Here is a 25,138-nt window from a genome sequence, read left to right on the forward strand (position 1 = left end):
TAATAACACTTATTTCAAAGAATTCAAATTAATTAATATTTTTTTTAAATAAAATTGCATCAACCCTACATCTCAACCATTTTACATATTTCATTAGACAACATAAAAGTAATTTTTAATTAAAAGTTTATAGAATTATAGATATAGAACTGAAAATGATAATCAGCATAAATTAGTTTTGATTTTTTCTGTGTATATTCAAATTTAGCGCCGGTTTGGCGCCATCTGTAGGGACGCCATGGGAACTTTTCTAAAGATCTCTTTTACTGGAAGGCATTACATACATTTTTTATTATATAAATAAATTCGAAAAATAAATAAATATTAAAATAAAAAAAATAAATTCAATATATTATATTATTTAATCATTTTGCCAGTATTTACCGTCGGAGAAATTTGGCTCTTTGCGTGAGAGTCGTTCACACTTGCTCGTTGATGTCAAACGAGAGGAATCTTAACGCCTGACATCTTTCGGTCGCAAGTGGTCCGTCGCAAAGCCGCGTTAATTTACGGGATCGTTTCTCAAGAGTAAATCTATGGGTCGTTCGATAAAGTGCGTGTCAAGTAGAATGAGAAAATTGAGAGAGAAAGAGTGAGTGAGAGAGAGGAACAGAAAGAAAATAAACGATAAATGCTCGCAAAGGCGTACATTCTCAAATGTTCGTATGAAGACGTAACTCATGACCACGCCTGTCCGATGTTTTAGCATTGCATGAGGTACTGCGTCCCTTATTTTACTTCATATTGTTATATATACCTAATACAACCTACAGACGCAATGCGGTCCCTCATCGTGATGCGAACTACGAGAAAGTATATAAATGAAACATGCTAATTTTTTTTTCCCACGCACAACGTTTTCTTGTAGATACATAAACGACTTCTTGTACAGAAATTTCCTAAAAAATACCAATTTACATATAACATTCGATATGTTACATAATGATCGAATCTTACCAAAGATGTGTTGTTTCTGCTAAATTTTTCAAAATTTAACACTTCTTGAAAGTTATATGACTAAAAATGAAATATACTACCTAAGAAGCAAATCTTCATAAGCTTATTTTTAATTAAAAGTTTATGTAGATATAAAACTCAAAATGATAGGCAGCAAAAAGGAGTTTTGATTTTTCATGTGTAAATTCAAATTTAGCGCCATTGGGGCGCCATCTGTAGGGACGCTATGGAAACTTTTGGTGTCATAACCTCCTTTGCTTCTATTCAATTTTTCCATACAGAACGCTTCCTTTTGCTGAAACATTAGAGTGACAGCTTTTTTCCTAAAAAAAATTCATGAATTGTTTTTCCCAGTCATAATAAAAAACTCTTAAAGATTATTTTTTAAGTTTTCAATTCACTGAGAACCTAACAATCACATGTTGTTAATACAATAAAATCCAAATTAACCATAACCGGAAGTAATAAAAAGTCCACTTGTACTTTACACAATTATAAAATAAAACATTTCCCTATTTAAAGTAAAATATAATTCAAAAATACAAGTTCGCTGATAATTTCCAATGTGTGAATGTGTGTAAAAAAATACCCAAAAGGAAAGAAAAAAAAAATTGGTACATCAGCATAAGATAAAGTAAGTGCACGACTGTAAGTACCTACGTGCATAAACGCGAGATCGCCACTCCTGGGGGGATTGTCAACGATATATACGAAATGCATCAGTTTCACGGCTCGGCGGACAAGACAACGAGAATTCATGCCGTCCTCATGCATGAATCAACAACCTTTTCCATATTTACATAACAACGCCTGACTTACATGGCCAGTGGGAGGCCCTTGACAGATTGGGAGTATGGATAGGCATTATTTTCTAAGTAAATGTTCTTTTTTAAAAAAAAAAAAAAAGAGAGAGTAAGAGAGAGAGGAAAACCCCCCGAAAAGAAAATATAGGTCCATATAGGAGAGAAGAGCTATAAACGAAACTCAACGATGTGAGAAAGATTAATGTAAAAATGCAAAATATGACCTGTTCCAAAGCATATTTTTCTACCTTTACGCCATAAATCGCCCTCCTTGTACTGATATCCTTTCAGAACAATAAACCCGGAGCATCTATGTATAAAGTTTTAACAGCGTTCAACGAAAATTGATATGAATATGACACATTCTAGGCTTGTGTGTGTATGTATAAAATATATAAATATGTAATTCAAATTTACCGCGCGTTTTTACTTTTTTCAACTGCTAGCAAAATGGTGCTTCATCTTTTTAAGAGTAATACTTTATAAATCGGATTTTCCGAATTTGGAATCAGATTTAGAGTGTAGGAATACATTTTTTTTCTTATAATTATGACGCACTCAAACTTAGATATAGTAGCTACTGATATGAGTCTTCAAATATCTATAAAATAATTAATAAAAACTGATTTTTATTTTACAGTACAGAAACAACCCAGAACTCATTTTTGCTGCTTATCATTTTGAGTTCTGCATCAAAATCATTTTCAATTTTGTAATAATTTCAGATGATAAAAAATCATAAAAAATATCAACTTTAGTAAAATTCTTTAAAAAGAATTCTATTATTTTCCAAAAAAATTTAATAAAATTCTTTGCTCGAGATTCAATTATTACTAGCAATAATTCGCGCGCTAAAGCGAGCGGCTAACTTTTTACTACCTTTTTAAAATAAAATTAGCAATATTAAAAATAGAATTTAAAAATTTTCTAATTTAAATTTTTGTTGAAAATACTAAAAAAATTCAGTTTTGGAGAATTTACAAATAATTGCAAAAAATAAATTATTAAAAAAAAAAATTCTTATTAAATTCAACTATATTCAAAATTTGAAAAAAAATTCTCGTAAAAATCCCAATTATCTTTATAAATAACAAAATTCTTCTCCAAAGTTCAATTTTCAGAAAATTTCCTAATTTGATTTTCAATATCAACGATTTTCATATAAAATTTCCTAAAACGAATTCAATACCAAAAAAATTTTAATTGGAAATTTTAGAAAATAATAATTTTTGAATTGAATTAATTAAATAATAAAACTTTCACAGGAATTCTATTATTTAGAATTTTTTTATAAATTTCTTCGCAATAATTCAATTATTTTCATGAAGAATAACATTTACTTTTACCAGGAATTCAATTATTTTCATAAATAATAAAATTTTATGTGTAAGTTTTCAATTATTTTCATAAATAATAATAAAGTTCATCGTAGAATTTTAATTATTTTTAGTACAATGTTAATGGAATTTCTCGAAAAATGCAACTATTCTTAAAACTTTTCGAATTTAAATTTTTAAAAGTTTTATAAATTTGTATCATTGAACAATGTGGTAGGTCTATTCCACACACAATGTTGCTATTGATTTCATATTTTCTATTTACACAACTTTTTTATATTTTTTCTGTAGTCCTGATGAGCTGTGTTCACAGTGAAAATGCATTCGATGAAATAAAGTAATAATTGCTGATTTTTAACAACTTTCTCAAATCTTTTGGACCCAAGGCCACAATATAAACAATTTTATTTGACAAAAATTAAGGTCCTGAAAACACTCTACGTTTTAAAATTATTATTAAAATTTATTTTCAAAAATTTTAATGAAATCATTTTTAGAATTCGATTTTTTTTCAAAATAATTTGAATTAAATTCTTCGTAGAATTAAATTAATTTCAATAATATCAAAATTCAATTATTTTTAATATCTACTATTTCAATAAACATTCACCAAAGAATTCAATTATTTAAAAAGAAATATATTATTAAAATTCATCGCAAGAATTAAAGTATTTTTCATAAATAATAAAATTTTTCTCAGGTATTCAATTATTTTTAATACAATTATTAAAAAATTCGATTGTATTCAATAAATTAAAGAAATTTTTCAAAAAAGTCCATTATTTTAAAGAAACTCAAAGAAGTTCTTCAAACGAATTTAATTAAGATTATGTAAAATTTTAATAAAATTCTTCCTAAATTCAATTATTTTCATAAACAATAAAATTCTTCGAAGAAATTCAATTATAGTATCAAATTTTTTGATAAAATTCTTTGCAATAATTCAATTATTTAACAAAAAAATTAATAAAAGTTCTTCATAAGAATTCAATTATTTTTGAAAATTTTAATAAAATTCGTTGCAAAAATTCAATTATTTTTAAAAAGTTTGATAAAATTCTTCGAATCAATTCAATTGTTTAAAAAAATTTTGAAAAAATTCTCGGCAAAAATTTCAATTATTTTCAAAAAATTTCCTCAATTCAATGATTTTTATAATATCTACTAAAATTTTTCAAAAGAATTCAATTATAAAAAAATTTTATTGAAATTCTGCGCAAACATTTAATTATATTTATAAAATAATTAAAATTTCACAAGGAATTCAATTATTTTCATAAATAATAAAAATTTTTAAGGAATTCAATTATTATTTTCATAAAAAATAATTTAAAATTCTAGAAAATAATAATTTAATTAAAATGATAAAAATAATTTTGATGAAGTTACAGTAACAATATTCTTATAATGTAAAATAATGATTTTATCTCTCGGTCATCTTTAATTTATTAGAAAACATGAAGAAATCGATCACTCCGAGTCTTCGACTCAGAGCAATAATTGATATCTTCATGTTTTATAAACAATACTTTTATAAGTTGTTTAATTTAATAAAGGTTTGAATTTTGAATTTTTGAATGTCTTAATTCCTGTGGAAAATCCTGTTTCAAGGATAAGATTAAAATATAAATTGTGCAAATATTTTTCTTCTTTTTCTAAGACAAAATAATAATTTTCTTAAAAAATTGTGATTCATAAACAAGAATAAAGCAAAGTAAATAAATTTTCTATTTCTTAATCACAGTTGATTAACAATTTTCTAATTTTGTTTGGAAGTAAAGAATAAAAATTTAATTTCAATTTGACAAAACATAATATTTAACAAAATTTTAGTCTTTTAATAAAAAGAAGTAAAAAAAATTCTGATGATTTCTATTTTCTATCTAAAGTTAATAAAAAACAAAAGTATAAACAAAAGACAACTTCAGAGTGTGAGGGACAGAAAAAGTGAATGAATGAATGAAAGAACATTCAAATTATTATAGTTAATAGTTAATTTTCAATACAATTTTACTTAAATTCGTTGAAAAAAAAATTTGCAAGAAACCAATTATTTTCAATAAAATTTTAATTAAATTCTTTGAAAAATATTTGCAAGAATTCAATTATTTTCATACACATAATAAAATTCTTCGCAGTAATTGAATTATTTTCAAATAATTTAAATGAAATTTTTAGATAGAATTCAATTATATATATATCGTTTTTGTTGCCCCGAATCAGTAAAAATTTGGAATACAGTGTTCCTTTTTTTCGAAAAAATAAATTTGGTTTTTGACCCTCAGGGGAAAGTTGTAGTTAGCGTGTTTGTGTCAGTATAGCTCTGTACAGAGGCAAAGTCAGAGCTCTCTCTAAACTTCCAAGTTACTTATACTCCTTGCCACTTAGATCCTCCGGTTCGTGTCGGGAGTCTCAGAGACTATAATTCACCATGTCTTCTTGTTTTACTCGAGCATGGATTTTGGTCTTCCTTTAAACTCTATATATTTGTTTCACCCCGCCACCCATTACCAATTATCATTATTCTGTAATAAAAACGACAAAATAATTTTTATTTTCCAAATAGAAATGTAACGAACTTCTTCTTTTCTGTTTTAGGTATGTTCTTGCTGTTTCATTTCAAAACACATCATCGTTTCTGTATTGTATCCGGATGGACCGAAAGGTAAATATTTGTAATTTCTATTTAACTTTTGCCTGTAAAGAGGAGGAAATTATTTTGCCGAGAAGGCTATAATGATTAATATTCTGAAAACAAATTGTTGCATCACGTTCTCTTGCGAGTATTTATATGTGTCAATTTAGTGGAAAAGTAGTTTGACAGGGGTAAAGATACATAAATTAGAAGGTTACTAATAGTCATCGCCTTTTGCCAATCAAGCAACGTTTGGAAAAAATTTTAACAAGCTTAATTTTGAATTGAGACTTAGACTTAATTATTAGGAGAGACTTTTTTTTTGAGAGAAGACTGATTTTGTGACAGTAGATTTCTCGTTAAAAATATTTTCTTTGATGAAAAAAATGTTATTTTTGGAAAAATTGGAAATTTATTCGCAACTCTGTCCAATTAGCATCGGTGGAAGATTAACATAATCTGTATTCGGAATATTTATGTGGAATTAGTGAGCCATAGTCATATTTCATAGAGGTATTAGTTAAGCTGAAGGATTTGGGGTTTGCCTATATCTTCCGCCCCTCGGTCTTCTTGTTCCTCCATTTGCTTCGCCACCTACGACACAACTGCGTTATCACATGATCCCTTCCATCCTTTCACCTCTAAAGCGACCCATCACGAAAACTCTGTTCTTTCTTCACAAGTTTTTTTTATTTCTATTCTTCTTTCTTTCTTCACAGAAAAAACTAGGGAGTTACTTTTGTTGATTCTTATTTTAACGCCTCGAAATAAATGAACGAAGAATAAACAACCGGAAGTGTACACCTAATAACTTCAGTTCAGATAAATAATTAATTATTATGGGAAGAGTCTGTCAAAGTATCGATAGCGACCATAATCTATTTTTGCGAAATTTTTTACTTTTTATCATATTTTATACATTTTACGAACTATGAAAAGAGTCTGACAAAGTGTGGGCAAAGGCTAGAATCAATTGTTGATAAACTTTATACTTTTTTATCAAATTTTACAGATTTTCCGATCCGTGGAAAAAGTCTGTCAAAGTTTAAAAATTCTCCCAAACATCACTACGAATTCTAATACAAAATTTCAATTTTACTAAATTTTATTGATTTTTAATTAGAAAGAATATAGAATTATATAAATTTAAATGATTTAAACAATTTTTGCCTAAAACTTATTGTCATTGAAATAAAATATAAAATTTAATTTTACAATAACTTAAGATGAAAAAATTATTTTACTATATTCTTTTCTTTCTAATTAAAAATCATTAAAATTTAGTAGAATTCACGTAGAAATTGTATAGAATCGTGCTAGTTAAATTCTATAGAATTTTACTAGAATTTCTATAGAATGATTCTATAGAATGATTCTAGTGAAATTCTATAAAATTTTTCTAGTTAAATTTTTTAATTTAAATTTAATTAATTATTAAAAATAATAGATTTATAGAAGAATTTTGGTTAAAAACACTTAAAAATTAAATTTTTGAGAAGTATCAAATAATTGCAGAAATTCAATTATTTTCAAAAATTTTTATAAAATTTTTGTCAAATTTTCAAGTATCTTTACAAACAATAAAATACTTCTCCAAAATTCAATTATTTTTAAAAATTTGAATAAAATTCTTGTTAAAATTCCAATTATTTTCAAAAAATTTCTCCAATTCAATGATTTTCAGTTATTACTATTTTAATAAAATTTTCCAAAAGAATTCAATTATTTAAAAAAAATATTAATTAAATTCTGCTTTAAGATTTAATTATTTTCAAGAATAATAAAAATTTCACAGGAAATCAATTATTTACACATTTTTTTAAAAATTTCTTCGAAATAATTTAATTATTTTCATAAATAATAAAACTCATCGCAGAATTTCAATTTATCCTTTCAATTTTAATTTTAATTCAATTTCATTTTTCAATTTAATTTTTATTGTTTTTCTATATATAAAAAGTTAAAATTTTGTTTGAAAATCATTATAAAGTCAGAGAAAAACAAAACAGTTGCATTTTCAATCTTCATAAAAAGATAAACTTCAAAAGGTTTCAACTTTAAATTTGAAAATTACAATTTTGAATGAATTTTATTAGAAATTTTAAAGAACTTAATGAATTATAAAAAATATTGAATTTATAGAAGAATTTTAGTTAAAAAAAAACTTAAAAAATGGAATTTTGGAGAAGTTACAAATAATTGTAAAAATTCAATTATTTTCAAAAGTAATAAAATTCTTCGCAAAAATTCAATTATGTTTAAAAACTTTTAAAAATTCCAGTAAAAATTTCAATTATCTTTATTAATAATTAAATTTTTATCCAAAATTCAATTATTTTCAAAAATTTGAATAATTTCTTGTCAAACTTTCAATTATTTTCAAATAATTTTCTTAAATTCAATGATTTTCATTATCTATACCTATACTCTTTTAATCAAATTTTCCAAAAAAAATTCAATTATTTAAAAAAAAATTAATAAAATTCTACGCAGACATTTAATTAATTTTGTAAATAATAAAAATTGCACAGGAATTCAATTATTTACAAATAATTATAATTTCTAAATAATGAAAATTTCGTAAAATTGAATTTTAATCACATAGATTTGAAAATTCTCAAAGAATTTTTTTAAACAAATTATTAAAAATAATAAAAAATAATTGATAAGAAGAATTTTAGTGAAAAATTCTAGAAAATAATAACTTAATAGAAACGATGAAAATAATTTGAAAGAAGTTACATAGTAACAATTTTCTTATTATACATATAAAATAATGATTTTATCACTCGGGAATCTTCAATTATTATAAAATATGAAAAAATCAACCATTCAGAGTTGAAGACTACTCGGAGTGATCGATTTCTTCATATTTTATAATATTATTCACATAAGTTTTTGAATTTTAAAGAAGTTTGAGTTTAAAGTTTTTGAAAATCTTAATGTCTATATGGAAAAATAATAATGATTAAGGGCATTTGAGCCATTATGACGTCACAGGTGTAGAATACATGCTTTGTAAACTATGTGATGTCATCATGTTTCAAATGTCCTTAACCCCTTCAGTGTGTAGCTAAAATATAACAAAATGGTCCCAAAATGTGTAAGACCTTCTTGTAAATAAATTTTCATGACAATAGGTACTAAGGGGTTTTTGGGGTCGCTGATTACGATTCCGGTGTTAGTTTTCAAAAATTCAAAATGGCGGATCCAAAATGGCGGACACGATTTTGAAAAATTCATTGGATTTGCTTAAAATTCGTTATTCGGGGGTTTTCGGGGTCGCTGATTACGAATCTGTTATTAGCTTTTCAAAGTTTAAATGGTAAGAATTATTAAAAGAATTTATCCACTTTTAAAATTTTTCAAAATTTTTGGCGACCATTTTGGATGAAAAATTATTTGTTTTTAAAATCTTACTTCAGATTCGTGATCAGCGACCCCAAAAACCCCCGAGTAAAAATTTTTAAAAGAATTTATCCACTTTTGAAATTTTTCAAAATTTTTGGCGGCCATTTTGGATGAAAAATGATTTATTTTGAAAATCTGACTTCAGAATCGTGATCAGCGACCCCAAAAACCCCCGAGTAAGAATTTCTAAAACAATTTATCCACTTTTGAAATTTTTCAAAATTTTTGGCGGCCATTTTGGATGAAAAATGATTTATTTTGAAAATCTGACTTCAGAATCGTGATCAGCGACCCCAAAAACCCCCGAGTAAAAATTTTTGCGAATATACGTTAAGATGTTTTCTTGTTCGGGCCATGACGTGTATACACGTCATCCACTGTTTGGGCCAGTTTTTTTCATGACGTGTATACACGTCATCCACAGTCAAGGGGTTAAATATTTATTTAAAAAAGAAGTTATTGATGTTTTTGAATAAATTTACAATTAAAGAAATTCGTAAATAAATGTAATATAGCATTTTTTTAAAGTATCTAATCATTTTTAGATTGAATTAGAATATTCTGTAAGGTCAGAGAAAAAGTTAACATTTTTTCTGGAAATCAGGGAAAAGTCAGGGAAAAACAAAATCAAAGTTTTGTGGTAACTTTTTTTAATTTATTATCTGAAGTCAAGTTACCGCTTCAAAAGCTGTAAAATAACAGGAAATGTGGTCTGAAATGAAAATTTTCCATTATTATCATTTTTGTTACTCTTCATTTTAGCATTTAGAAATGGAGTTAAAGTGATACTCATTATTTATAATTATGTGTTCTATTCATGAAAAAATCGAAACACCCAAAATATAAAATTCAAGTTTTCTCTTTCTTAATCTACAATTAAAAGTGAATAAATAATTAGAAATTAGTTACAATAAAGAATAAAAAATGCGAAGTGGTGGTAGTACAGTATAGGTTATTCCACACGCGCAGGCGCTTACCACCGAAGTCAAAGTATCGAGTTTTTACCACCATAGTCAAAACCGAATTCTACAGAAATTACCGCTAATCACTATAATTCCAAAAGAGAGAAAAATCCGAGACATGAAGATATTTCTTTTTTCTCTCAGAGGCGGTTAGATAAAAGTTAATCTATTGGTCAAGAGTGATGGTATAAATAAGGTAAATGGTCGTCAATGATTGGAATGAGGTGATTGTCTTTTCGCAACACAAACGGCGCGCCTTTTGAATCAGAAACTAACTCTTAGAGAGGAGAGAGAGTGAGAGAGAGAAGGAGGGGGGCGCATAGATATAGCGCTCTTTCTCGCTATAAGGTCGCGAAACAACGGATGATGGATTCCCGTCAATTATGGAGGCAACATGGTATTGTTTTACCGACCCGACGGGCAACATTGATTGATGGCTCTTGGGATTCATGTTGCTACTTGCCTTCTTGCTTTCTTGCGGTCCTTTAAAAATAAATACAAACACGTATTGGCCGGCGCATGTATATTCACAACTCGTTGTGGTATTTCACTATATAAAATGACCAATGGACCATTCGTGAAATTCAACTTCCAAATTTCTTGTGCACTGCGCGCGAGACTCTATATACAAGCGCCGCTTCTAAATTTGGCATTACACATTGTGTGCGAAAGGATCAATCTCAAAAACCGTCACTCCATTGGAATTCAAGCAATTTCATACATCAAAGAGAGACATTTCTCCGAGTGATCCTTTACTGAATGTACAAGTTTTCTTATTAAACGGCAAATTCAACGTTTTATTTATTCACTGCGATTGCATTAAATTACAATTTTTTTTAATTATTACCTTTTATTCAGTTTTATTTCTTTTTTTAGAAATTAAATTTTTTTTAAAAAATCTAACTTCTGCAGAATTTTCAATTAAAATTATTAAAAAAATTTAGTTTCAAACCCTTTGAAATTCAATTATTTATAAAAAAAAATTGTAATGTATAGTCTTTTAATTAAAAATTCGTGATAATATAAAAGTTGAAAAGGCAATTAAAAAAAAAAGTTCAAGAAGATTGAAATCTTTTTAAATATTTCCAAAGGTTTGTTGAACCCTGACCTGCGTGTGGCAAACCTGAAAAAAAGAAATAGAAACAAATAAAAATAGAGAAGATATAGAAATAAAATTAAAAATAGAAATAAAATAATAAAAAAAAGAAATAGACAGAAATAAAATCTTTGTTTAATATAAATGAAATCTTTATATTCAAATATATAAATAAAGACACATGAATTAGAATTTTCAAGACTTCAATAAATCGAGAAATAGACAACTTAACATCAGCCCTGTCATGAAAAGGAATTAATTAAATTTATTATAAACTCTTGGAGAAAGTTATTTCAATCGGATAATTAATTTCGCAATGTCAATCAGAATGGAAAGAAAAAGAGTCATTGGAAATAGTTTTTAGAGTCAATTACAACGATTGTATTTCATTAACAGAATGTTGGCAAACTTATAATTTATTTTTAAATTTATTATTAGAGTTTATAAGTAAACAAACTTTATAAGTGAAAAGGGAAAGAATTTTTCACTTAGAATATAGTTAAAAATTTCACTAAATTAACGAAATTTTTAGTTGCTTCAATTAATACTATCGAGCTATTTTAGAGAAATTTTTCGCTGTTCCAGGTAAAAGTTTTTTCTTAGTCTTTCTAATTAGTCTTTCACATTTAAAATAATTAATAAATCTAAAATTCTTCTCTAAGTCAATTTAATCTTAATATTTTTTAAAAAGTTCCTGAAAAATTCAATTATTTTTAAAATTCAACTTTTCTAAAACTTAAATTTGAAGCATTTTGAAATTAAATTTATATTAATAATATTAATGACATTAATTTAATCTTTATAAAGTATAAAAAAGTTACTTATAAATTAGTGTAGAAAAACGAATTAATATTAACGCAAAATACGGTTTTTTAAAAATTTATTTTTTAAGAAAAACAGAATTTTATTTCTTTTAATATCTCGTTCTATTTAGAATTAAAAAATGACAATAATGACAATAATTAAATTCTTATAATTGAATTTTTTCGAGAAATTTGTTTTAAATTATGTTGAAAATAATTAAATTTCTGTAAAGAATTTTATTATATGTGTAAGAATAATTGAATTCTAGCAAATTTTTTCGTTGAATTTAATTAAAATTGTATTGAAAATAATTTAATCTTGTCCAAAGAATTTTATTAAATGTTTTGAAAATAATTGATTTGGTCTAAATAATTATATTAAAGTTGAATTTTTTTTTAAATTTTCTATCTGGAATTATTAAAAAATCGAAGATGATTTTTGAAAATAAAAAATTCTGCGATTTATATAATTATAATAAGTATATTAATTTTTATGTTTTAGTAATTTTTGTAACTTTTTATGATTTTGAATCTAAAGTAATTTAATTTTTGCTTAGAATTTTATTAAAATTTTTGAAAGTAATTTAATTATTTTGAAGAATTTTTTTTAGAAATTTTGTGAAAATAATTAAAATCTTTTAAAGAATTCCATTAGAATTGTATTCAAAGTAACTAAATTCTTAATAATTGAATTCTTTCGAGAAATTTTAGTAAAAAATTAAAAATAATTGAATTCCTGTGAAGAATTTTATTATATTTATGTATAAAAATAATTGAGTTTTTGAAAATTATTTCGCTGAATTTAATTAAAACTGTATTTAAAATAATTGAATCTCGTGCGAAGAGTTTTATTGAATTTTTTGGAAATAATTGAATTGTCTTAAAGAATTTTATTAAAGTTGAATGTTTTGACATTTTGTATCTAAAATTATTCAAAAATTGAAGATAATTTTTTAAAATAAAAAATTTTGCAATTTACTTAAATATGACAAATTAAATAGCCATAGTTTTCCTAGTAACATATTGTTTTTAAAAATTAAAAGTGCATTTTTTATAAAATTCAATTATTTTTTAAATTTTTAAATAAAATTATTCCAAAAATTATTTAAAATGAATTAAATTTTAAATCTATGAAGTTCAATATTATTGTTATAAAGAATTTGAAATTAAATTGAATATTATCTTTTTTTAAAAGGCTGTTGCGTTGGACAACAAAATTCAGAATTTTCTTATGAATTGTAGAAATTGAATATTTTTCTAGTATACTATTAATAAAATTCCCTGGCTTTTCAGTTAATTTTCTTAATTTAAAATTAATATTTTTTTTACAAAATAACTGGTGTTTTTAACCATTTGAAGCATACATTTTTCTAGTCAAGGGATTTAATATAACCAAGTACACTTTATGGGGTTTTCAGGGTCGCTGATTAAGAATTTCAAGTCGGACTTTTCATATTTTCAAAATTCAAAATGGCGAATTCAATATGGCCGACTTATTTTTTAAAATTGATCAAATCCTCTTGAAACTTGTTACTCGGGAGTTTTTGGGGTCGCTGATCACGAATATGAAGTCAGATATTCTAAATTTAAAATGGCTGATCCAATATGACGGACTAAATTTAAAAAAATTGATTTTTAAGATTCAAAATGGTGGAAATTTTTTTAAATAATGATCGAAATCGTTTGAAACTTGTTATTCAGGGGTTTTGGGGTCGTTGATAATGAATATAAAGAGAATAAATAAAATAATTTTTTTTTATGTAGCAAACAACACAGAAAAAAACTGAATTAAAAATGAATCAGAAAAGTGACTCATTATGAGGTGCAACAAAAATGAAACACGTACATGGCGCGACTTTCTGTGTCATTTAACATAGACTCATTTTGAGTTATGGAACAAAAATGGGTCTAATTTTTTTTTTGTGAAAGCAAAGTTTTCTTACGTAGGGGGTTTTGAAAAAAATTTTGTTTAAAATTAATTAAAAATATTAGATTTCTTATTTTTGCGAAATGTACGGAAATATTTCTATCCTTCCGTAATTTTCGGTGGTTCGAACATTAGTCAATTGATATGCGTTTTACAGCAGACAAACGTCTGGTATTTGAACAACTTGTGACCGAAGCTCCTGTCAAGGTGCCAGTCGTCGATAAATAACGAACGAAGTGTACTCGGTACTTGGAGTATATATTCGAAATTGCCAGGTTGGTGGCAGAAAACACGAACCATCCTGACAAGTGCCGTTACACCAAGCGCACAAATGTATATTATACGAAGGACGGCCAGCTTTAAACCGCTAGGCAAATCTCTATTGACAAAGCTTTATTCCGAGGTCGTTTCGCACATATTTTCTCGCAAGCCAAATAAAATAGCTGAAATAACACTCTTTGGGAAATTCATTTTATTACACAGATATAAACATTGTATACTCCAGAAAGTTGTATATAAAGACGCTATTTACGAAAAAAAAGAGAGGAAAAAAATGTCTTCTTCTATTCTCTTTTTCTCTAGGGCACATTAAGGGTCACTAAGAGCACACGCGAAGAACAGAGACCAAGAGGGAAATATTTCTAAGTCAATACATCCTTCTTCTTGTTGTCCCGGCGCTTTCCATAGTGACTCTTCTTTTGCGGTTCTCCTTCACTCGACGGACTGAGCCATCCCTCTTCTCTCGATTCACTTCTTTAAGGAAATAAATGCGCATTAGGCGTGTCAACCGAAACTCTTTACTCGAAAACAACAGTTGCCATACGATTGGCGAATAAATCTCTTGCGAATGTAATAAATAGTTTCCCGTCTTTAGTCATCATTTTCCCCAGAGAGTGCAAACATAAAATGAGAAAAAGGAGGCAAGAGAAGATGAAAAAAACAATGAAAAGAAAACAAAATATATAAAATAGAATTGGTTTATTTATTTGTTTAATTAATATCAAAACAAAAAAAAAAGAAAAGGAATAGAAAAGCTCGAGAGAATGGCACTATTTCTTTTAAGCCACATTAAAAATTATCTCTATTCTGCGATTTATTATTCCAAAGAATAAATTTTCCAAAACCGTAATACTACATCATTAATAAAAAAGTGTAAATTAGAAGATAAATTTATTTTATTTACAATTGTTTTTTATTTCTGTCAAGTTTGCTAAGTTTAATTACAGAGAAATAACGATAAAATGTGCATTGTATGGAACTAGAATTTCTTGACTATGGTAAACTGTTATTTTTTGTAAAATATTGCTTGAAATATTATAACTATTATAAATCAAATTTGAAATCTGGTTTTAAAATTTTAAAAAAATTATTTTATTATGTAAATCAAAAGTTTTTAGGTTGGAAAATTCTGAGCAAATTGAAGTGAAATATTATAGTGACAGGGTATACGCATATATTTTCTGTAAATAATACGGGATGGATAAGGAAAATATATGTTCCGTAACCTTCCATATTTAGTCCTATAAACTTCCATTTAAAGAATATGAAGATTGTTTTTTTTAAACTTAAATCTTTTGGTATTTAAAGTTAACTGATATGTGTATTAAAATTATTAATATACAACATCCATAAGAAAAAATTTATTTTTTTTTCTTACCTGCAAAAGTCAGGGAAAGTAGAATATTGGTCAGGAAAATCAGGGAAAAGTCATGGAATTTTATTAAAAGTAGTGTAAAAAATTAAATTTTTAGAATTCATAAGAAAATTCTGAATTTTAGTTTCTTTTTTGTTTGCTTCTTAAACTATAAAATTATACCTTCTTCAATTAACTTCTTCAATTTCTGATAATAAATTCTTTTCAAAATAACTTAATTTTTGAAGAACTATCACAAAATTATTACTTATAAATTATTTGATGGATAATTTTACTTAAATATTTCAAAATTAATTGAATTTTAAAACAGTTGTGTTTTTAATCTTCATAAAGAGATAAACTTCAAAAGGTTTCAATTCCGAATGAATTTCATTAGAAATTTTAAAGAACTTAATAAATTATTAAAAATAATGAATTTATAGAAGAATTTTAGTTAAAAAGACCAAAAAAAATTGATTTTTGCAGAAGTTACAAGTGATTGTAGAAATTCAATTATTTTCAAAAGTAATAAAATTCTTCACAGAAATTAAATTATATTTAAAAACTGTTAAAAATTCTAGTAAAAATTTCAATTATCTTTACAAATAATAAATTTCTTTACCAAAATTCAATTATTTAAAAAAATTTGAATAAATTCTTGTCAAAATTTCAATTATTTTCAAATAACTTTCTTCAATTCAATAATTTTTATAATCTACTATTGTAACCAAATTTTCGAAAAAAATTCAATTCTTTAAAAAAAATTTTAATAAAATTCTTCGCAAACATTTAATTTTTTTCATAAGTAATAAAAATTTCACAAGAATTTAATTACTTACAAATTTTTTATAAATTTCATTTCAATAATTCAATTATCTTCATAAATAATAAAACTCATAGCAGAATTTCAACATAGCATATATTAGCAGAATTTCATTTTGTATTTTTAATACAATTTGAATTAAATTCCTCAAAAATTGTAATTATTCTCAAAAATTTTAGTAAAATTCGTCAAAAGAATTCAATTATTCAAAAATGTGATATAAGAAAATTCTATATAAGAATTCAATTTTAAGAAACATTCAATTATTCAATAAATTATTTATTTTTGTCATTAAATAATTGAATTCTTCTAGAATTTTCTAGAAAAAATTGATTTAAAATTGAATGTTAGTTAATAGTTAAGATTATAATTAAAAAATAAATGCGTTATAGCATAAATTTTTAGAAATAATTGAATTTTTAAAAGATTTGAAATTAAAATCTCTGAAAATTTAAAATTTCCATACTTTTAATTGACAATTCTGTAGAAATTTTTTTTTCAAAAAGTTGAATTCAATTTGTTTTTAAATTATTTAAATTTTTTATTTTCTTATATCTATTGAAGAATTTCCGAATTATAAATAAAATTTCATAAATTTGAATTATAAAGAAATGGATTTGAATATTCTCAAAGAACTTTTTAAAAATTATAAAAATGATTGATATAAGGAAATATAAAAGTGAGAGAAATATTCTTTAAAAAAAACAAGAAGTTTTGAATCTATTTTTACATTGTTTTTTGTATCAAAGCGTGTGTTTTTCCTCCATATTAGATCCGCCATTTTGATTTTCTCAAAAACAGTGCTGAACTTAATAGAAAGAATTATCTCCTTCGTTTTTTTTGACAGACTTTTAAATTTTTCCTATACATTCTTGTATCGCGTGGTTATTGCGATTTTTTTAAACTTATATTTCTCAAGAGTAATAGAAACGCTGTTTACCAACACCGCTAATCTAGCAAACCCACCCATCTTCCAAGCTTCCGTTAATACTGTACATTTACCTTGCTATTTTATATATAAATGTATATACACACTTAGAGAGACTCCGACTCGCGACTGGGTAACCAGCTCAATTATCAAAACATGTATGCAAAATTATGGAAATTTATTATGCACGATGGCAATGTGTCTCAGTAGCGTCTCGACATTTTCTACAAAACCGCAACGAGAACGAGAATTTTCACGAGACCGCAATCGAGTTAACCATAGTGTGCGGCGGGGGTATCGAAACATTTTCATGGAACCGCGGCGAAAGATTTAATTTCAACCGCTTTTTTAACCATGCGATTAAAACAGAAAATTAATCAACATGTATAATAATTATCATTCTTTCCGCAATGTTATTTCTCATTAAGGGAATTCTATTCTCTACTTGATGAAAAATATTCTTTTCATTGTTTTTAGGTTTCGTTCATTTTTTTTAGACTTGCAGGGAAAATTTATGGGTATGAATCGATTAAATACTCTATGTGTTGAATAAAGCTAATTTTTTAAATTCTTTCAACAAAATACACTACGCAAAAAGAAGTAACTTTGTAGTAATTTTTAAGATACAATTTTTTTACAGTTTTATGTTTAATGGATCATTTTTCTCATAGTAATTTTTTCCTATTTTATAAATTTGAGTAATGTTTTTTTCCGCTCAAGGACATAAATTTCTTTTCTTCACAAATAATCTAAAAGTGTATATTGTTGAGAATGTTGCAATAATGCGGATGATGAAGGATCTTTCAGACAATTCTTGGCAGGGATACCTCTTTTCGCGAGATTCCAACATTGAGAGTTTGCAAGAGCGGAAAAGGTCCAAGAGAAGTGCCACTCGAAGAAGCAAGTTGACTTTTACTAAAGGAATGGTGTGGGTTCTTGGCCCTTGTACATGAGAGGAGACTGATATTTTCATCTCTCTCTCTCACTCCCTCTGTATATTCTTTTTTCATCTCTTCGCGCTAGTATATAGCTATAACATACACTATATGCACCTATATACTATATCCGTCTTGAGCTGAATCAGACTCCCAACGAGCAAAGCAAATATTTGGAGCCTCGCCACTAAAAACTCGAGCGAGCCAACGGACGACGAGTTGATTTGTTTCCCTACATCACGATTTTCTATTCCTTCTTCTTCTTCTTATTCTGTTCATTTTTTTTTTTTTTTTTTTTTTTTTGAAATCCTCCATTTCAACCTCCGCAGCTTTCTTTTACCGTTTCTCCTTCTCGTTCATTCTATAAACTCAGGATACCCTTACCTATATAGCAACCTGCTGAGCAAGCAACTTCTTCTTCCGCCCTATCGTACATTTTATAGAATGCAAATTTTTATTCCTGTGGTGTCTTCACGATAATGAATGCTCGGCACTTCTGGATCTGAGGTTTATATTTCTCTTTTTCTTCTGCTTCTTGTTCTTTTTATTCCTCTTCTTCTTTTTCATCTTCTTTATCAAGGTGATCGCTCTTTGAGTAAAGCCTTTTAATTCGAATAATTGTAGAGTTGGTCTTTATTTCTGATAAATTAGGGATAATGTGGATATGAAAATTGGTCACGTGCCAGATTGAAAGGATTTTCTTTTATTTCACGTCTTGCCGCACACTTCATGGGTCATTTTCATCCGTTTCCGTTTTTTTAATGCTAAAGTAGAGAAGGATTTATTGGACTCATAAGGAATTACTCCGAATGATAAAAATCTATTTAATATTTGTATTATACGCAAACCGAGTATTATTATATTTAATAACCTAATTTTATACCTTTTCTGTGATGTGTTATCAAATGAAACACGCACCTGATTAATTACTCTGAAAGGCAATTATGGGACAATTATAAAAATTTACATTAAAAAATTTTCTTACTAAAAACTTCACTTAAAATACTATATATGTTTACGATTTGGTTTTCCAAAACTATAGTAAGACTATAGAACTCTTATTATCTTGAATAGTCGAACGAATTTTCTAGTGAAGATCCTCTTGGTTCCTCACCTGAAACAGAAATTTTAGACCTACTGCATTAGTTGAACACATTTTTTTAACACAATTCTTAAATCTAGTATTATTAATTAATAACCTAATTTAATACTTATTCTGTAATGCGATATATAATTATACACTCACCTGATTTTACTACCCTGAAAGTCAATCAAATGGGACAATAAACAAAAATTGTCAATAAAAAGTTTTTGAACCAAGAAACTTCATCTAGAAAATACTGTATATTTACGATTTAGTTTTCCAAAACTATAGTAATAGAACTCTTATAACCTTGAAAAGTTGATCCAATTAACGAAAATCCTCTTGGTTCTGCATCTGAAACAAAAAAGTTATGGCTCTATTATATTACATTTTGCTGATACAGATTTATAAATCTATTATTATTTTAATTACTTTATAGTTTATATAGAACCTATTCGTAAAAACGTTATAATCATTACATACCTGATTTACTACCCTAAAAGTAAATTTCATGGACACAAAAACTTTCGAACTAAAAGCTTCAACTAGAATACTTTGTATTTACGATTTGGTTTTCCAAAACTATAGTAAGTCTTATAGAACTATTATTATCTTGAATAGTTGATTAAATTTTCCAGCGTAGATCCTCTTGGTTCTGCACCTGAAACAAAAAATTTAAAACTGCATTAGTTGAACACATTTTGCTGATTCAAATTCGTAAACCTAATATTATTATTTAATACCCTAATTAACTACCTTCTTTGTAATGCGTTATCTAATTATACACTCACCCGATTTATTACGCTGAATGTCAATCAATGGGACAATTATAAATATTGTCAATAAAAAATTTTCGAACCAAAAGCTTCATCTAGAATATACTATATATTTACGATTTGGTTTTCCAAAACTATAGTAATAGTCTATAGAACTATTATCTTGAACAGTTGATCGAATTTTCTAACGAAGATCCTCTTGATTCCGCGCACCTGTAAGAAAAAATTTAAAGCTGCATTAGTTGAACACTTTTTGCTGATAGAAATTCATAATTATAATTTAATAACCTAATTATTGATTTAATTTTGTAACGAAGATCCTCTTGGTTCCGCACCTGAAACAAAAAATTTAAACCTGCATTTGTTGAACAGATTTTACTGATAAAAAGTAATTATGATTTAATAGCTTAATTGTTGATTTAATTTTGTAACGAAAATCCTCTTGGTTCTGCATCTGAAACAAAAAAGTTAATCCTGTTATAGTTAAACACACTCGACTAGAAATAAGTCAAGTTTAATTAAGTTCATGTTTAATTTTTCATAAACTGCGATCAAAAGTGATTAAATTAGGAATTACTTACTAGAAAGGAAACAAAACGGGAGTTGGTGGAAGTATTGTAGGTTATGTACACAATTTCTTAGAATATTCCCGCGCATGCGCAGATGCGAATCTGCGCAAAACGATTAAAATGTTACCTTCCTTTCTGAAAAGCTAAAACTGAATCGTCACCAAAAAATATCATTGATCAATTTTTTTCTGCAAATTTTTACAAGAAATTACAAACAAACGTTTGGTTCCATTTGTTGAAGAAAATTTGTGAGATTTCAAGAGACATTGGACACGTGGCTTAGGTGAAATGTATATACAGTGAGAAAGCCGCAGAACTGAGGGTCGGTAAAGTCAATGTGGTTTTGTTTAAGGGGAGACGAAAGGGGTGCTTGTAGAAAGGGGGGGACGAGGGGGAGGAGGACAAGAGGGAATGGGAAGTTGGCAGTTCTTGGTATAAACGCGAGCCGCTTGAATGTCGCGTTTGCGCACTCGCGAGACATGGCAAGGGATTTAATTGGATGGACACCATCACACGGTGCTTAATTAACTAATTAATTTCACGCGGCTTGCTAGCATGGAGAGAAGGTATTATACGGAGATGAACGTTCTTATTCCTCCAACAACATCGAGTATAGTGTTTTATACTTAAAACCAGGAGCAAAAACTACAAGACTTATGATTTGCGAGTATATTAAGGTACTTGTGAGAGCATATATTTCAAAAATCAACTCGTACAGGGCGTTCTTGTTTGTTTTTCCTGTCATAAAATTTTCATCAAAGAACTTTCATCCCTTTTGAAATGTTGAAGATTATTTTTAGAGGAGTTCCCTTCCTTTTCTGCTAAATATATATAGAAAAAAAAATTTCGTTTTTCTTTCTATTTTTAACTCTTTTGACTTTTTCAACTTTACAAATTTGAACCATCAGCATTAAGTAATATGTTGATTATAGAATATTATTTGTCTATGTCGATAATCAAGAATGATTAATTTGTTGTGTATAACTAAATAGCATAACGTATTATCAATAAATAATATCATTCAGGAAAGATTGATCAATCAATTTGAGAGTTGGATATAATGGACAAATTTCTAGATTACCTTCTATTTAACTCGTTCGCATAACCTTGATTATAAACTCGCCACGCCTATATAAAACTCTCTCAAGTAGAAATTTTACGTGGGTAGAAGAAAATAAATGCTATCTGGCTTATTCACTACTCATGACTGCGTGAAATTTATTCGAGCAGTGTGAAATGCTTGTTTATTTTACATGTTGACGAGTACGAGCAATAATCTTCCGTGGCCAAATACAACATTTCTATTTGTACACTTATTTTTTTATTAAATAATTAAACTCAATTTGAAAAATCCTTTGAAAGTTTAGTATTTATCGTATTGTGACGTATACTTAGGAGTAAGGAGCAGAAACTAAACGCAGGATTGGTCGAGCGCATGCGCGGAAGCAATGAGAGTGACAGAGAAGTTTCGCTTTTTCTCTCTTGCTCTCGTTGCCCCCTCCCTAGCGATGCTCTTCGCATCTCCTTAAGTTCCAACCAACCAACCAGTTTATCGCTGGTACTTTATTATTTTATTATTTTTCTATTTTACTGTTGTATTATTTTATTATTTTACTATTTTATTGTTTTACTATTCTATTATTTTACTTTTTTATTTTCTACTGTTTTACTACTTTACTATTTTACCATTTTATTGTTTTACTCTTTTGCTGTCTTACTATTTTCACTTTTGTACAAAATTGAGAAATATTCAAACACTTTATATATAAATACTTGTAGCAAAATCTCAAAACTCTTAATCAACTGATTAATCACTGCTTCAAAAAAAAGAAATAAATATTAAAATTTTTTCTGTCTGCAATATAAGAGAATCGTCGAATCTTGTTGAGACGTGAATTATGGTCACGGAAATCTATAACCCACATTGGTTTGGCTACGTTACTTTCTGGACTTGTCGCGCATCTTATTGGATATCGTTTTCGAATTGTAGAAGCAAATGGGTGTATTCATATTGAGGTTGTTTTTTTATCTCACAAAATTTCTCTCAACAATTTTTTATTTTACTGTCAAGCTCGCGCAACTTCGTTAAATTATAGAAAATATACTTTCATGTTTTGTGAATTTATTGTCCATCAATCTTTATAGACTAAAAACCGTGCGCACGCAAACGCTCACTTAAATATAACTCAATAAGCATATCTGTAAATATTTTTAAATTTTATGTGATTTTTATTTATGAAATTTACTAATCAACACTATTTTTTTCTTTCTGTTCACAGGTAAGCGAATCTTTGACGTTATAATTAGTAAACATGGGGTCCTATATAAAATTGTGAGTCTTTAAACTTTAATATTTTTTGCAAATAATAAATATTTAGTAAAATATAATAAAATTTTGGAAAGAAAAATTCTTAAAAAAATTTTTTTAAATTGACTTGATTGTTTAATTTACTTTTGACTTTCAAATTCACTTTACAATTACTCTCTGAATTTGAAATTGAAATCAGTAAACTTTTTTTTACTAATTCAAATGTAGTAAAAAAAATAGCAATTCGTTTGCAATTGTCAATCGATCGAAATGAATCTGAAAGTTAAAATGTAATTACAAATAGTAAAGAAAATAAAAAGATAAAAGTAAATGAAAATAAACAAAAATAAATCCCTAAGCGAATGATAATTATGGTACTGTAGTCCTATATATAGTATGCAGTAATAAATTTAGTTGAAAAAAAAGTTGCGATACTAATGAAATGATAATAATTTACTATTGAGTAATTGTTCATCAAAGATATGAACAAGCGACATATTGGGGACAATTTTTTTTTTTTTTGCGTGTGAGGCGTAAAGAAGCGATGGGGTTCATGAGGAACGAGAGGGATTGGTAGAGCGATTTGTCCCGTCTGTTAATTAGTGAAAAAACGGAGTATGAATCTCGAGCGATCGTATATTACCGCCAGTGTAATGGATGGGATTACAGCTGCTGTGTTAAATTAAACCGACCGGCGCGGCGTGGCGGCCGCGGTACGCTACTGTGTATAGATATAGGTAGAGAGTCATCGCAGCGAAGGTGGTGGAGAAGGGGGGTTCCATTTTATGTATTCTCCATGTACATTGTACACCAAGGTATACAGTTATACCTCCAATATACCAAGTTCACTTAAACCTCACCTAAACCTATATACAAATCATATACCATAACTACTTTTTCCTCATTCTTCAATTTTCCTTCATTTCGCCAATTTGGAATTTTTTATTCGTAGCGAAAAAAAAATATTTTTTTTAAAAAGAATATCATTATTTTTTTGTCAAAAAGATCGATTCTTAGTTTTAATAATATTTTTACCAGAAAACTTATACTTCAGTTTTGTGGTAACAGTGTTCTTCGGTTAATGAGTACCCAACTCTTTCAACCGATGGCGCTACTGGTGCTTATACCAAAAAAGTAGCGCGAATTTTTGAATTACAATTTTCTTTTCTTAATTCTCTTAATTCTTACATTTTCATAAGTATACTTTTTATCAGAACGAAACTCGGTTTTTACAGTGCTGTATTTAAAATATCAAAAACTGTTTCAAAAATAACGAAAAAGAATCTTGACGAATAAAAGTTGTTTTATCTAGTATCCAGGGAAATTTAAGACATGAATAGATAAACCGTTTTTGTCGCTATCATCAATTAGAGGAGTAAAGAAAAAAACGGGAAGAAAAGAGGTTAAGGCGAAGGTATATAGAAGAGGGTATTATTTTTTTTTTTGAGAAAGAGGGGGAGTTTTAGAGAACCTTGGTGCTTGTCTGGGGGCGATACGAGAGTCTGTACAGACATACCCCTTGCTTTTCCAACCCTTATGGAATAAGGGTGGTGAGAGTGGAGAGCAGCAGCAGCGTGCTGCCCGCACCAGGCGCCCCTTCGCATATTTCACCGGGAATTTACGAGCCTCGATACGACAGGGAAATTGCAAGAATGGCGGAGTAATCTATCTCTTGCCTTGCCTCCGCGGGCTCTCTCTTCTTTTTTACCCCTCTTCCCCTTTACCTCTTCTCTCGGACTCCCACACATACACGATTCTCTCTCTCTCTCTCTTTACGCCAACCGAAGAAAACTCCTCTGTCTTCCTTCTAGATAAAAGGGATTTGTCCTCCAGGGTCGAGATGGCGCGAGCAGCCTAATTGTACTCTCCAAGATAACCAGTGATCTATTACACTTCCGGGTCATGGGAGAGATCTTTGATCGAGCACAAAGGAACATTTCCACAAAAAACGAAATTGCTTCGGAAATTCTTCTCTTTTTTTCTGTTTCACATTTGGAATAATGTTTTTCGATATAACTGCGTTTCATGAGATTGGCAGAAATTTTTACTGTTGTGTTAGTAAAACTAAATTGTGTTAGTAAATACTGTTATCATATACTTTTTACCTTATACTAAATTCATAGTCTAAACTTGTAATGTAAATTATGTCTT

At 27.4% G+C, this 25,138-nt stretch overlaps 1 protein-coding gene across 7 annotated transcripts in view; it reads left to right on the forward strand.

Annotated features, from left to right (window-relative positions):
* The window catches only part of LOC122503691 (homeotic protein antennapedia-like), a 306,715-nt gene that overhangs the window by 99,442 nt on the left and 182,135 nt on the right, over positions 1-25,138 (forward strand). For 5 of the 7 annotated variants that reach the window (XM_043614326.1, XM_043614329.1, XM_043614331.1 and 2 more), the window contains one exon: positions 5,696-5,762. The exons of the other annotated variants lie outside the window; for them this stretch is intronic. The gene's annotated coding sequence lies outside the window, so the exon portion shown is untranslated. The remainder of the gene's footprint in view (positions 1-5,695; positions 5,763-25,138) is intronic. 7 annotated transcript variants of the gene reach the window in all.

The sequence above is a fragment of the Leptopilina heterotoma genome, unplaced genomic scaffold (assembly GCF_015476425.1).
Source record: "Leptopilina heterotoma isolate Lh14 unplaced genomic scaffold, ASM1547642v1 Lhet_268, whole genome shotgun sequence".
Lineage (NCBI taxonomy): Eukaryota > Metazoa > Arthropoda > Insecta > Hymenoptera > Figitidae > Leptopilina > Leptopilina heterotoma.